The 15,325-nt window shown below is 41.5% G+C and overlaps 1 protein-coding gene across 3 annotated transcripts in view; it reads right to left on the bottom strand.

The window, feature by feature from the left end:
• Positions 1 to 4,944, bottom strand: part of Nalcn (sodium leak channel, non-selective) — a 276,716-nt gene extending 271,772 nt beyond the window's left edge. Inside the window, exon 1 of one of the 3 annotated variants that reach the window (XM_040739426.1) lies at positions 4,470 to 4,944. The gene's annotated coding sequence lies outside the window, so the exon portion shown is untranslated. The remainder of the gene's footprint in view (positions 1 to 4,469) is intronic. The other 2 variants (XM_040738674.1, XM_040739071.1) reach the window with 2 other exon arrangements.
• Between the last annotated feature and the right edge of the window lie 10,381 nt (positions 4,945 to 15,325).

Raw genomic sequence — 15,325 nt, 5'->3', positions numbered from 1 at the left:
CCTTTTAGGGTACAGAGCTCTGAGACGTGACTAAATCTTCAAGCCATGTCTTCTCCCATTCATTATAATAATATACTTTTAGCCATGCATTCTATAACACTAAGATCTGATAGACGGATAGATAGATAGATAGTCTGTCTTTACTCAGAACATTATTGAAGATAGCGACTATGACAGTCCCCAAAGTAATTTTCTTCTTATTTAACTGCTTTTCTGATATTCACATACTTCAAACTCACTGTTTTCAGTAGCCTTGCAGGCATTTTTCTCCATTTTGAGTCTATAAGAGAATTGTCTGTGATATTTTTCCAAATTACTCATTTTAAGGATGTTATCTTACTGCTTATCGATAGTTTGTATGCGAGAGTATCAATTCAATCTGAATTGTCCATTTGTACACATGTAACTAAAAAAGCAAGCACTTGGTGAGAATGCCGATGAGCTATTTTCCTTCTCATTTTCAAATTTAGTCTCCACTAAGTTATATGTAGATATTGGCTCTGCTTTATTTATCTTTCCTGGCACATGAGAACCTATTTTGATCTGTGTATTTGGATACTTTCTAATCTAAAATGGGGCAAATGATCTTATTTCACTCTAAAAAAATGGCTGTATTCCATTTTTACTGTTTTCTTGGTCATGAAGAGCATGTGTGTATGTCTCTGTTGGCGGTCTTCCAGACATGCCATCCTCTCTTCAGACAAAGTCTTCCTTTCATCTGTTTCCTTGCATAATTGGATATAATTTTTCCTCTTGATCTGCCCATAAATGAATCCTTTGGCTACAGGATTCGGCCTTTTGTACTTCTAATCCTCCTTTGCTAGCCTCCCTGGAGCCCTGCACCTGCTCCCACGCTTGAGTCACTGGTTTAGTCCCCGACAGATGAACATATTCCTTTGGGTCTAGTTCCACTTGCCCTGGGACCTGCTGGGGAAACTGCTTCAGCAGTGAAACATTCCTCTCACCAACACCCAGGGCCCAGTATTAGCTACCACCACACTAACATTAGGGAGTTATTCCGGAGTCTCTCTTTCTTAGCATTCAAGCAGTCCTCCTAGAGTTGCAAACTGCAATATCTGTATGAACTCAAACCAAAATGCTTGGGTTTCTGAAGCTCGGGATCTATGCTCATCTTCTATCTCAATTTGTGGGTACAGAGATTTCATTATTAATTCCTTTGGTTATTTATTTGAAGTCTAAGTTTAAAAAAATGAAAAACAAAATTAAACTGAGCTCCACTCCCATTTTGCCTAAAAACAATTGTATTTATTTACCTTTCCAATTTTCAATTAGTTATTTTTTTTAATTTTGGAAGCTCAATTTTACTGTTTGACTTTCAGAAGAATTTCTTGCAAGTCTTTAAATTGTACAAAAGTGACAAGGTTGAGTTATTAATTTTTCTTCTTTCTTTAAGAGGGAAGGCCATAGGATATAACCTAAATATATTTATACTTTATGGGGTTGACATGACTCAGCAGTTAAGAGAACTTACAGTTCTTGCCATAGATCTGAGTTCAGTTCCCAACACCCATATGGTGGCTCATACTCTCTTCTAACTCCAGATTTAGGGTATCTAATATTATCTGGCCTCCACAAACACCTGCATACATGTGGGGCATACAAATTCATGAAGGCACACACACATCACTAAATTAATCTTTTAAAAAGGAAGTTAAGTTTCACATGTGTTCTTACATGGGCTCCTTCTGAGGACCATAATTGTTAATAATTTTTTCCAAAAAATTTAAGATAGAAACTACTTAATGTATCATGATGTCCTATCAGGTTATTTTTTTAATATAGTGGTGAAAAAGAAGCAGCAAGTATCCAATGACAGATGCAACAATTCAGCAAATGAAGCTATGTTTGTAGGGTGTAATACAGTCTTACAAAGTTTTAAAGTAAGAAAATTGCACAGAAACACTAATTATATTAAACAGTACATAGAACAAATGGCATAATGACCGATTAATATTATGACCACAGCTATGCAATATTCTAAACTTAACAAGACCACTGAGAACATGGACGTTGTAATCATGCTTGTTAGAAGAAAACAAACAAACAAAAGCACATATGGGTATTTCTTTTCCCCATCCTTTAGCTGTCTCAGTCCTCTTTGATTATTTAAAATAAGAAACCTACTTAGTGTCACCAATGCATTGCCTAAACATAAGCTGAACAAGGACAACAGCAATAGGCATGCTAATATAGGCAAGGGCCTCAACCCTACACAAAGGACTATAGGAAGCAACTAAGGAATGTCCAGAGCAGGAGAAATAGTCTTCCATAGAAAAGAGCACACCAGTTGGTTATCAAATTGTATGGCCAATACCAAATGGCCAGACCAGAAAACATACACACAAGCACGATTATACAGACTGAGTAGGTTACAGTTAGACATGCATATATGAGTGTATATATATAAATATATACTTGGTGAAAACATAGGCCATGACTTTTATTCAAACACTGCTAACACTTAGGGAGAAGGGTAATTAATAATATCTTGAAGCTCAAGAGCATTGTTTCCAGACCTAAACTAGAAGGGAGTGCCTCTCACTGTGTGATGACCCACAAGGGTATTTCCCTGACAGATTCTTAGGGACTAGGCCCATCTCTTTTCTTCAAAGAATACCCACATCCTAGTTCAGTATCTGACTTATGTTATGATATGGCTGAGATGTGAAGTTTTTCTCACAACTTGAGATATGCAAGCATATAAATCTAAAATTACATTAGCACCATTGATGAACGATGAAATAAATGTGTTCTTCCACAGGTTCACCTACAAACAGACACAAACAGTCACACTTCATGCTGCTAAGTGAGATAAAAGCAACTGTAACTCACTGCCATCCACAAAAGAAAAGAAAACACAAGGATAGCCTTTAGGTCACTGAACTGTGAGCTCACGATGGTATTGAGTGGGTTTTATTCTTCTAAATGTACATGTTTTCTGTTGAATTTCCTTGCAAGTCACACCCAAAGCTCTAACTATATCGTTACCATCTCACTAATCACGGTTTTGCTTTTATAGTACTTCTGACATCATCCTTTTCAATGACAGCACACCACCCAGACAGGTAACCCCTTCTACTTCTAATCCCCAAGGACCCTTCACACATTTTAGCTATTAAATAGCAAAGCTTGAATTTCCCTCTTTCCTTTGTACAGTTTTGTCAAGGGCTAGGTCAAAATTGGATCAGAGTAGACAGAAATGCTCAACACATAACCGCACAGAATGGACACCAAGCAACTCAGAAATAAATTTCTGAAGTTGCAGAGATTTGAGAGAATCCATGATTCTTAGCTGGATTGTTGGAAAATCTGGATGTTAAAAGCCACCTCTACTGTTTAGAAACTGCCATGGTCCCCGTTCCTCTCCCAGGCAACACAAAGTCTCAGCTAAAGCTATGAAAAGAAGATTCATAAATTTAAAAAGAAAAAGAGAAACAGTCACCTGTTTTTTTGTTTTTTGTTTGTTTGTTTGTTTTTTGGTCTCATGTCAGGGACCAACAACTACAGAAACAAAAGCCACAAGAGGCCTTACTTCTCATTTCCCACCCAGGGAAATTGGGTCCTGAGACTGAAATCTTGAAATATTCCTAAGGTGAAGTGGTGTGTGTGTGTGTGCGTGTGTGTGCGTGTGTGTGTGTGTGTGTGTGTGTGTGTGTGTGTGTGTGTGTGTGTGTGTGTTCACCCATACTGTACAATGTAGATTTTGGAAATTTGGACCCAAAGCTAAATTATTTATTTCTCTATGATAAAGAACTTAGTGTTCAGGTTCAGAAATGTTGTTGTCTCAAAGGAACATTTAAGTCAGAAAACTAACTAGCCCTGGGTCAACGTTCTGGATCCACTCCACTTCCTAATTCCAGCCAGGCCCTCCAAGCTGGGCTCTGAAAGGTTCAAAGACAAAATGGAGTTGCTTTGGCAAGTCAAGACAGCTGCTCATCCAGGTCAACTACTAAAAAGAGGGCAATTTAGCAAACAGCAGTCTACAGGACCACAGGGTAGAAGAAGGCCAGGAAGACCTTCCCAAAAGCTGATGGTGCACAAGCTCCCCTGAAACCCTCCTTCAGATTGTGGGTTGACCCTGGTGAAGGCCAGAGGCAAACAAGGACAACACAGTTGTGGTCTCCATGCTCATTAGCCCCACCCCCAGCCACCTGCTTCTCCCACCTCCAGCACCTGCTGGATGCCCACGCTGAGCAGGCCCCATCCAGCGGCCCATGGCTTCCCAAGGCCGCCCTGGGAGCAGCTTGCCCAGGGTCTGAGGGCGCACAGTGGGCTCTCGGAGTCTCTTCCCTGGGCGCCCCTGGCTGAGCTGCAGGCGGCCTCCCTGGTTCCCAGCCCCTGCCCGGGTCGGGCCCCAGCGAAGAGCGCAAGGGGCGCCTCCCCGGCCTCTTGAGCTGGACTCTGTGCCGGCCGTGCTGCAGCCTCCGGGCCCAGCGGCGGTGACCAACCTGTAACCGCGGCGCGCGGAGCGGTCATGGTGCTGGGGCTGTGGCGGTGGCGGTGGCGGCGGCGGCGGCAGTGGGCAGCATCCGTGCGGGTCGTGCACGTCTGGACCGCCAGGGACTCGGCCCCTCACCTACGGCGGCTCAGCCAGGTCCGTGCTAGACCTGCACCAGCATCCGCGCTCAAGGGCGAGGGGAGCGGATAAAGCTGTGGGGGGTCCTGGCCTGGCGTTGATTCGCTTGCCTTTTGCAGTTGGCTTTGCTGCGCGAGCTGCAGAGGATGCTCAAAACGGCGCCGCAGCTGGTTGCCAGTGCCAGGGTCTGTACTTGCAGGTGGCTTCCCTCGCTCTGCCAGTCTCTCAGCAACAGCTGGGCGATCTTCTCAGGCTGCAGTGGGGGCTCCTGCTTCTAGGCCTGCAAACCCAGTGTGTGCTCCTGTAGTCCTACTTTATTCAGCAGTGTCTCAAGGGGACTAACCGGGACCACAGCTGAATGTGAAATTGGTAAATAATAAATACAGTGTTAATGTTTTCAGTATTTTAAATATCTGTCATGTAGATAGAGGCTGAAGTCTGTTCATACATGGTTAACCCCATACCTCATTTGCAGTACCAGGGTAGCCTGAGGCTGGGGTCTTTCAGGGAACCCAGTAGGCTAGGTGCAGGGACACCTTGCATCTCAAGCATAGTGTGCATGCCTAGGCGATACCTTTCATTGCACTCTCTCCCCTAAAGCTTTACTTAAATGTTTTCGTCTTGCCAGGGAGTCAGCCATAGCAATCATGCAGGAGTTCCGGACCTGTGATTTCACTATCACACACACAAGGCACTAGGGATAGAGAAAGAAAATGAAGCTTCCTCTGAAGTGGAAATTAACTGGAGAACAACTGCCTATCACGAAAAAAAAAGATTGTATCCCTAGCAACGAAAGGAAAATTACACACATATTTTAAACATGCGTTTTCTGACCGTGTTTATTTTAATTACCACCTTTGCAAACAGACCAGTCTTCACGACCCTATTAGTTCGTTTGAGAGTTTTTGGCTTATTTATTTGTTTTGGTTGTTGTTGTTTGTTTGTGTGTGTGTGTGTGTGTGTGTGTGTGTGTGTGTGTGATTATCAAAAGGGGGAATGTTCATAATTAGTGTTTCAAAAAATGTAGAAAGATTTTCAGTTTATTATGCAATGTTGGACATTCTGGTCAGGACAGACCTGTAACCTCCTCTGTATCTTCTTTTTATAGCATGTTGTCTCTGTTTGCCTCTTCTTGCTTCAGCTCCTGGGCCTGAAAAGAAAAGTTTGCAGGTGTGAGATATGGGTTGGACCTGTGTTGAACAGAATGAAATGAAAGATGGTAAATCTGTAATTGAATAATATGAAATGGAAGAGGGGACAGAGTAGACTCAGGGACCTGTGCAGTATGGCAGGTGCCAGGGACAATGAGCAACTAACACTAGTATCTGAGGCTTACAGGTTGTCGTACTCATACTCCAACCAGTGACTAGCAAACACAAGACAGGAAGGATTTGATGACACTCAGCTTCTCACTAACCCCTGGGTTCCCACTGTCTATGTCCATCAAACACTATTATTCCCTTTGTCTATTCACAGCGAACTACCAAGAAGCAATGACCATGATTAAAAGAGAAAGTTTTGAATCCTTGGGAGGGATGCTGTATGAGCTAAGGAAACATAGCCACGTGATTCTCATGGAGAAGAATTCCAGTTGAGTGCAGCTCAGGTAGATTTGATTTATAGATACCATATGCTTAGACAAAATGCTCAAGGACCTTTTAAAGAGTCCTTTTAGAATCGGTCTAAATCAGTACACATTAATTTGTGTGATATGATTTCAGACCTACTTGCTGCTGGTTATTTTTCAGATGATTTTTCTATTAAAGACTCTTGGGTGGGAAAATAAAGGTTAAATGGACCCATTTAAAAATATACAGAGGGAAGAGGCTTGTGTTTGCTGACTGATATAGTTCCTTGGATACAGAAGTTAGACTAGGCAGAGCAGATGATTTATTTTTTATTTTTTATTTTTTTTAGATTTTTTATTAAAATTGGAAACAAGGTTGCTTCATATGTCAATCCCAGCTCCCTCTCCCTCCTCTCCTCCCATGCCTGCTCCACCAAACCCCCAGACTCCCACCCAAGGTCCTCCATGGGGGATATCCAGGGTCTGTCATTTCGTTCAGGGCAGGGACTAGGCTCTCCCCCAAGAGTCCAGGCTGAGAGAGTATCCTTCATTGTGGGATGGGCACCCAAAGCCCAATTGTGTACCAGGGATAAATACTGATCTACTACCCAAGGCCCCATAGATTGCCTAGGCCTCCTCACTGACACCCACATTCAGGGGGTCTGGATCAGTCCCATGCTGGCCTCCCAGCCATCAGTCTTGAGTCCAAGAGCTCCCTCTTGTTCAGGTCAGCAGTTTCTGTGGGTTAAACAAGCCCAGTCTTGACCCCTTTGAACATCAGTCATCCCTCTTTGTCACTGGGTTCCAGCAGTTCAGGTCAGTGTTTAGCTATGGGTGTCTGCCTCTGCTTCCATTAGTCATTGGTTGAAGGTTCTAGGATGGCATATAAGGAAGTAGTTGAACTCATTATCAGAGAGGGGCTTTTAAGGTAGTCTCTCTACATTGCTTAGTTTGCTGGTTGGTGTCATCCTTGTAGATCTCTGGAAATCTCACTAGTGCCAGATCTCTCTTCAAACCTATAATGACTCCCTCTATTATGGTATCTCTCATCCTGCTAACCTCTATTCTTCCGCTGACTCAAACTTCGTGGACCTGCATGTGCTCCTCTCCCCTCCTCTACTCCCCCTCTCTTTTTCCTGTCTCCTTCTCCCCTTCCACCCATGCTTTCAATCTGTTCAGGAGATCTTGCCTCATTCCCCTTCTCTGGGGTACCATGATTTCCAAAGTGGCTGTACCAGTTGGCACTCCACCAGCAGTGGAGGAGTGATCCCCATTTTCCACATCCCCTCCAGCATAAACAAACTGTCATTGGTGTTTTAGATTTTAGCCATTCTGACAGAAGTAAGATGGTATCTCAGAGTTGTTTTGATTTGCATTTTACTGATAGCTAGGGATATTGAACACTTTCTTAAGTGTCTCTCAGCCATTTTAGACTCCTCTATTGAGAATTCTCTATTTAGTTCTATAGCCCCCCTGTTAATTGGATCCTTTGGTGTTTTGGAGGCTGGATTCTTGAGTTCTTTGTAAATTTCAGAGATCAGACCTCTATAAGATGTGGGGTTAGTCCATATCTTTTCACATTCTTTGGGTTGCCTTTTTGTCTTGCTTACAGTGTCCTTTGCGTTACAGAAGCTTCTCAGTTTAAAGAGGTCCCATGTATTAATTGTTGACTTCAGTGTCTGTGCTACTGGAGTTATGTTCAGGAAGCATGTCCTGCACCAATTTGTTCAAGGGTACCTCCCACTTTCTCTTCTAAGAGGTTCAGTGTGGTTGGATTTATGTTGAGATCGTTGATCCATTTGGACTTCAGTTTTGTGCATTGCAGTAAACATGGATCTATCTGAATTCTTCTACGTGACAGCATCCAGTTCTGTCAGCACCACGTGTTGAAGATGCTTTCTTTTTTCCATTGTATAAATTTAGCTTCTTTGTCAGGTGTTCATACATGCATGGGTTAATATCAGGGTTTTCAATTCGATTCCATTGGTCTACCTGTCTATTTTTGTGGCAATACCAAGCTGTTTTCAGGATTATAGCTCTATAATAGAGCTTGAAATCAGGGATAGCGATGCCTCCAGACATTGCTTTGTTGAATAGGGTCTTTTGTTTTTCCATATAAAGTTGATTATTGTTCTTTCAAGGTCTGTGAAGAATTGTGCTGGGATTTTAATTGGGATTGCACTGAATCTGTAGATTGCTTTTGGCAGGATTGCCATTTTTATTACATTGATCCTACCTATCCAAGAGCATGGGAGATCTTTCTGTTTTCTGGTATCTTCTTTAATTTCTTTCTTTAAAGACTCAAAGTTCTTGCGATACAGGTCTTTCACTTGTTTGGTTAGCATTACCCCAAGGTATTTTATGTTGTTTGTGGCAACTGTAAAGTGTGATGTTTCTCTGATTTCTTTTTAAGCCCTTTTATTGTCTGTATATGGTAGGGCTACTGATTTTCTTGAGCTGATCTTGTATCCTGCACTTTGCTGAAAGTATTTATCAGTTTTAGGAGTTCCCTGGTAGAGTTTTTTGGGTCACTCATGTAAACTGCAAATAGTGAAAGTTTGACCTCTTCCTTTCCAATTTGTATCCCCTTGATCTCCTTTTGTTGTATTATTGCTCTAGCTAGAAATTCAAGTACAATATTGAAGAGGTATGGAAAGAGTGGACAGCCTTGTCTTGTTTCTGATTTTAGAGGAATCATGTTAAGTTTCTGTTAATTAAGTTTGATGTTGGCTGTTGGTTTGCTGTATACAGCTTTTATTATGTTTAGGTATGTTCCTGTTTTTTCAGATATCGCTAAGATCTTTATCATGAAGGGGTGAGGTGATGGATTTTGTCAAAGGCTTTTTCAGCATCTAGTGAGATGATCATGTGATTTTTGTTTCTCAGCTTGTTTATATGGTAGATTACATTGATGAATTTTCATATGTTGAACCACATCCCTGCATCCCTAGCATGAAACCTACTTGATCATGGTGGATGATTGTTTTGATATGTTCTTGGATCAGAATTTCCACTATTTTATTGTGTATTTTTTGCATCAATGTTCATGATGGATATTTGTCTGAAGTTCTCTTTCTTTCTTTTTTTTATTTTTGTTTATTTATTTTTAAATTTATATTTATATTAGAAACAAGGTTGCTTCACAAGTCAGTTCCAGGTCCCTCTCTGTTTCCCTCCCCTCCTCCCGTGCCTTCCCCCAACCCCCCAATATCCCCTCATTTCCCCAGGGAGGGTGAGGCCCTCCATGGGGGTGTCCATAGTCTGTCATTTCATCCAGGACAGGGTCTAGACCCTCCCCCAAGACTTCAGGGTGAGAGTGCATCTCACATTGTTGGATGGGAGTCCAAAGTCCATGTGTATACTCGGGATAAATACTGATCTACTGCCCAAGGCTCAATAGATTACCTAGGCCTCCTCACTGACACCCCGATTCAGGGGTTCTTGATCAGTCCCATGCTGGATTCCCAGGCATCAGCCTGGGATTCAAGAGTTAACCCTTGTCAGGTCAGCTGTTTCTGGGGGTTAGTTGTGTCTTTGGGTATCAAGGTTATTGAAGCCTCATAAAAAGAGTTTGGCAAAGACGCTTATGTTTCTATTGCGTGGAATTCTTTGAGGAGAATTGATATAAGCATTCTTTGCATTTCTAGTAGAATTCTGCACTGAGGCCGTCTGGACCTGGATTTTTTTGGTTGGGAGACTTTTGATGCCTGCTTGCATTTCCTTAGGGGTTATATGTCTATTTAAGTTGCTTATCTGTTCTTTATTTAATTTTGGCAAGTGATATCTATTCAGAAAATTGTCGGTTTCCTTTAAATTTTCAAATTTTGTATAGTACAGGTTTTCAAAGTATGACCTGATGATTCTCTGTATTTCCTTAGTGTGCATTGTTATGTCCCCATTTTCATTTCTGATTTTGTTAATTTGCATGTTCACTCTCTGCCGTTTCATAAGTTTGGATAAAGGTTTGTCTATCTTGTTGATTTTCTCAAAGAACCAATTCTTCGTTAAATGATTATTTGTATTGTTTTCCTAGTTTCTACTTATTGATTTCAGCCCTCAATTTGATTATTTCCTGCTGTCTACACCTGGCTGTGTTTCCTTCTTTGTGTTCTAGAGCTTTCAGTGCTGTTAATTCTCTAGTGTGACAATTCTTCAGTTTTTTCATGTGGGCACTTAGTGCTATGTATGAACTTTCCTCTTAGCACTGCTTTCAAAGTGTTCCATAAGTTTAGGGATGTTGTGTCTTCATTCTCATGAGCAGATGTTTTAATGAGCAGCTAGCAGGGCTTAAGGAGATTAGCAAAACATGCAGCAGGATTCATAATAGCTGGAGCAAGGGGATGGGCATATAGACATGTTGCTAAATTGTGAAGTTCCAATGATCATCAAGGTCTTTCTTGGATCTTTAGGGAAGCAATAGGAAGAGTTTCTATTGAGGAAAAATTATGGTTGGTGGTTGTGCTGGTTAGTTTTAACTGTAAACATCTTAAAATCTCATGCAAAAAGATTCTTAGTTATATTGGGCTAGCCAGTGGGCATACCTCTGGGGGATTTCTTTGATTGGTAATTGAGGTGTGATGATCCACTGTTTCATGGACTGGACCAGGAACTGTGGAAGAATTAAAAAGCTAGCTGAGCAAAAGCAGCAGCAGGCAGGAGGTTGAGTGTATTCATTTCTCTCTGTCTTTGACAACATGCATCATGTATCATGTGGCCAGGTGTCTCTTCGACTCCTGCAATGATAGACTGTAATCTGTAATCTCCCCTCTCAAAGTTGCTTTTGTTATGGTATTTATCACAGCAAAAGAAATGACACTAAAACCACAGTCTTCCCTTGTCCTCAATGTTCTAGATGGAGATCCCAGATACATCTTTAACTTTTTATGGTTTCTTATCTCCAAGAAACAACAAATCTTTCATTTATAATTTAAATATTGAAATGTTTTGGAAGCCATCTCATGTTATATATTTTCCTTCATGGGAATTTCCTAAAACTTTCTAATAGTAGGGTCACCTAGGCTATCTTAAATATTTCTGCCAATAGTATAGTTGAGAACATCCAGAGTGATAACCATATGTCTTAGTTAAAATTTCTATTGCTCCCAGCACCCGGGAGGCAGAGGCAGGCTGATCTCTGTGAGTTTGAGGCCGGGCTGGACTGACAGCCTCCAAAACAATACAGAGAAACCCTGTCTCGTAAAAACCAAAAAATATAAACATTCTATTGCTGTGAAGATACAGCATGAAAACTGGAATTCTTATAAAGGAAAACATCTAATTGGGGCTGGCTTACAGTTCAGAGGTTTAGTCCATTATCTTCAGGGAGGAACGCATAGTGGCATGCAGGTAGACATGGTGCTAGAGAGGCAGATGAGAGTTCTATGACCAGATTGCCAGGCAACAGGAAAAGACAATGAGCCACTATGCTTGGCTTGAGCTTCTGAGACCTCAAAGCCCACTCCCAGTGACACACCACCTCCAATAAGGTCACACCTACTCGTAGTACCAGTCCCTGTAAACCTATGGGGCCATTTTCATTCAGTCACCACACCATGGAGTATCTCTGAATTAAATAAACATCCTGTTAAATAAACAGTCTGTCCTGTTTCAACAAGCATTCCTTCTAAACAGGCCTCAGTAGAATTTCCAGTCCCTTCCCTCTCTGCAAGTCTCACATGTCTGCACCATCATAATGGTACAGGATCAGTTCTGGAATCCCTTCATAATCTGCACTTAAGTTCTTAAGTTGTGGTTGTCTTATCTGAAGCACTGAAAAAAATGTAAGTGCAACGAGGTGGAAAAGAACTATCTGTCAGAGTTGAGGCTTGAAAGCTTATCACATGGTCCTTGTATTTCCTGCTTGTGTTAAAATAAGCTGGATGGAAGGTACACTTAAAATGCCCTTCAACAAAGAATGCAAAGTAGAGCAAATCCACATGACCTTTAAATTGGGCAGGAATATACTGTAGCAGGGTGTGTCACTGAAACAAAATATGCTCAGTCCATGAAAGGAACAATATAGAGTACACAGAACATAGACTATTCTAGACTATGTTCATATAGTCCATAAACAAACATGATCTCTATACTGTTCATACTTCACTGTAGGCAAACTTGCTTTGTCCTACCACCAGGCTCTGTCCTACCAGTCGGTCATCTCCCAAATAACCACACAGAGACTTATTATCAATTATAAATGCTTGCCCTTAAAATATCCCACATTTCTTATCTATGCTCTACCATGTGGTGGTACCTTTTTATCAGCACAGCCTATTCATCTCCCACTTTGATGGGAGGTGTCATTCTGTAAGACTGTCTCTCTTATTGGTTGTTGAATAAAGCACTGTTGGCCAATAGGAAAGCAAGATAGGTGGTACTAGGCGTCAAGGAGGATTCTGGGAAAGAGAGGCACAGGCAGTCACAATGTAGGACGCCAGAGGAGTAAGAGGTCCGGACCCTGTTCTCCGGTAAGTGAAGACCACATGGAAATACTCAGATTAGCAATTATGGGTTAATAATCAAGTCCAAGCTAGCTGATAAGAAACCAACCAAACGGCCAACAGCTTCATAATTAATATAATGTCATGTGTGTTATTTGGGGGCTGAAAGCAGCAACAGGACCCAGGAAGACTGAACGTTACACCGCTTCCTCTGTCTGACTGACTACTCTGCCCTCCTTTCTTCCCAGTGTTCTCTCAGTTTGGCTCTCTTGCCTAGCCTCTTTCTGCTTAACTATTGTCAAGTGGGCTCTTTATTAAACCAATGAGAACACAACATCTTCACAGTGTACAAAAGGATTATTATTATGGTGAGCCTACCAGAGAGAACCGCTTAGTCACAAGTTATAGTTGATTGAAAGTTTGTTTAAGCATTCTGGGAGTATACTCAGGTTTTGGGGACCCATGTGGCTAGAGCCAGTGTTAAAAGTAAGTAGCTTTTAAAGGCAAAAAACACATGCTGTTATCTCAGCAGATGTGGGGAGAGGGGGTTGTGCAAGCAAGCAGTTTAACAGAAGGTAAGACAAATAGCTGGAGGGAGAGATTTTGCACTAGTAGGTAGTTTAACAGAGCCAAGATAAGTTAGCTGGAGAACCTTGACCTCAGGCTTCTTGAATTGAGCTGGATAATTATCTTTGGGGTTTCCCATCAAGGAGATCAAATACTAGTAAAACATGAAATGACCTCAGCTACAATAAAACACAGTGTAACCTATTCACTGTCTTGTGGATCCCATTACTCCAGGTAACCACTTAACTTTGCTTCTGCTAAAACTGTTTGCTTCAAACTACTCACTCTGTGAAGCCCCCCTGCCCCCCCCAAAGGACCCACATACACACCACAGCCTCCTGAAAGATATGCCAGAATGTGGTTTCTGTCTTTAGAAACACATGTTCTGGACATCTGGGGCCACACATAGGTCCCCAAACACTTGGGTGTGGTTCTAGCTGGAATAAAGACTTTCATTTGGTTATACACTCTGAGTGGTCATCTCTGGTTAGCACGCTGTAACAATGTCATGTTCCCAGTTAACAAAATACAAAAAGCAAAACAACAACAAATCCAAAACATCATTTTGTTTCATTTTCAGAAGAAAGTAGGTTTTAGGTGAAAGGGTTGCCTGGAAAATTAGAAATGAATAGTAATATAATAGTCTCATGAGGGGAGAAAAATAGAGGTTTCTCTGTCCTGAGCACGTACAGAGGAATAGTCTCTCTTGCCCAGCTCTGGGCAGATTTCCCTATTGTCTGACTTCCTAGTTTGTGGAGTTTAATTGAAGACTATGACAGCTCTTTTGCTCCCCTCCCCCAAGCTGTAAAAACACAGTTTCCATTCACTTGGATTTGACAGATAGATGCCTTCCATATCTGTCTATATCTCTGCGTTCTTTCTTTTTCTGTATTTGCTTACTACCTTATGAGCTATTTGAGACTTTTAGGAATAATTTATTCTAATTAAAAATTACTGAGTTTTACTGGGTGGTTTTGTGTGTCAACTTGACATAAACTAGAGTCATCAGAGGAAGGATCCTTAGCTGAGGAAATGCCTTATTGAAATCCAGCTGTAAGGCATTTTCTCATTTAGTGATCATTGAAGGAGGACCCAGACTATGGTGAGTGGTGCATTCCCTGGGATGCTGGTCCTGGGTTCTATAAGAAAGAAGGTTGAGCAAGCCATCGGGAGCAAGCCAGTAAGCAATAGCCCTCCATTGCCTCTGCATCAGCTCCTGCTTCTGGGATCCTGCTCTATTTGAGTTCTTGTCCTGACTTCCTTCCGTGGTGAACAGCAGTGCTGTAGTATAATCCAGTTGAACCCTTTCCTCGCCAACTTGCTTTTTGGTCATGGTGTTCCATTGCAATATATATCCTAAGACAACATATAATGCATACATGTTATATATCACATAGAAATGTGATATTTAACACTAATCTGCTATATATCATATATTTGTGACTAACCAGAGGCAACTCAAGCATACTGTAGTGTAAGGAGATGGTAATATTATCTTGATTTGAACCATGCAATATGTATAGATGTATTCCGTATTGAAACACTGTGCTATACTCATGGTTGCATAAACATTTTATGTGCCAATTAAAAGGCCTTTTAAAAATATGCTTCAGCAGAAATGAAACGAACAAAATATAGGTCATTGTATTAGTCAGGGTTCCATAGAGTCACAGAACTTATGTAATGACTCTCTCTCATAGATATATATTCCAATACATACAGGAATTATGCAGCCCAACAAAGGCTAGTTGTGAATGGAAAGTCCAAGAATCTAGTAGCTGCTCAGTCCCACAAGGCTGGGTACCTCAGCTGGTCTTCTGTTTTTACTGGAATCCCCAAGAAGTAGTCTCCAAAGCCAGTGAAGGAATGGATGTGCTGACAAGGTAAGGACAAGCAGGAGAATTAACCCTTCCTTTTTCCATTGTCCTTATTTAGGTTTCCAGCTCAGAGGAAAAGTGTGCCTTCCATACTTAAGATCTGTATCAAAGGCATGCTGTTTTCTTGCCTCAAGATCCAAATCACAAGTGTGTCTTCCATTTCTGGATTACAGTTAATGCCAGATGTATTTGAGCTGACAACCAGGAATAGCTATCACAACCCTCTCACCGCCAGAAACAGCAAACCACAGTCCATGAACACGTTTCTAACATCCTA

Source organism: Mesocricetus auratus, unplaced genomic scaffold, assembly GCF_017639785.1.
Source record: "Mesocricetus auratus isolate SY011 unplaced genomic scaffold, BCM_Maur_2.0 Super-Scaffold_2245, whole genome shotgun sequence".
NCBI lineage: Eukaryota > Metazoa > Chordata > Mammalia > Rodentia > Cricetidae > Mesocricetus > Mesocricetus auratus.
Note: the sequence above shows the minus strand (reverse complement) of the source record. Positions and strands in the feature narration are given on the sequence as shown.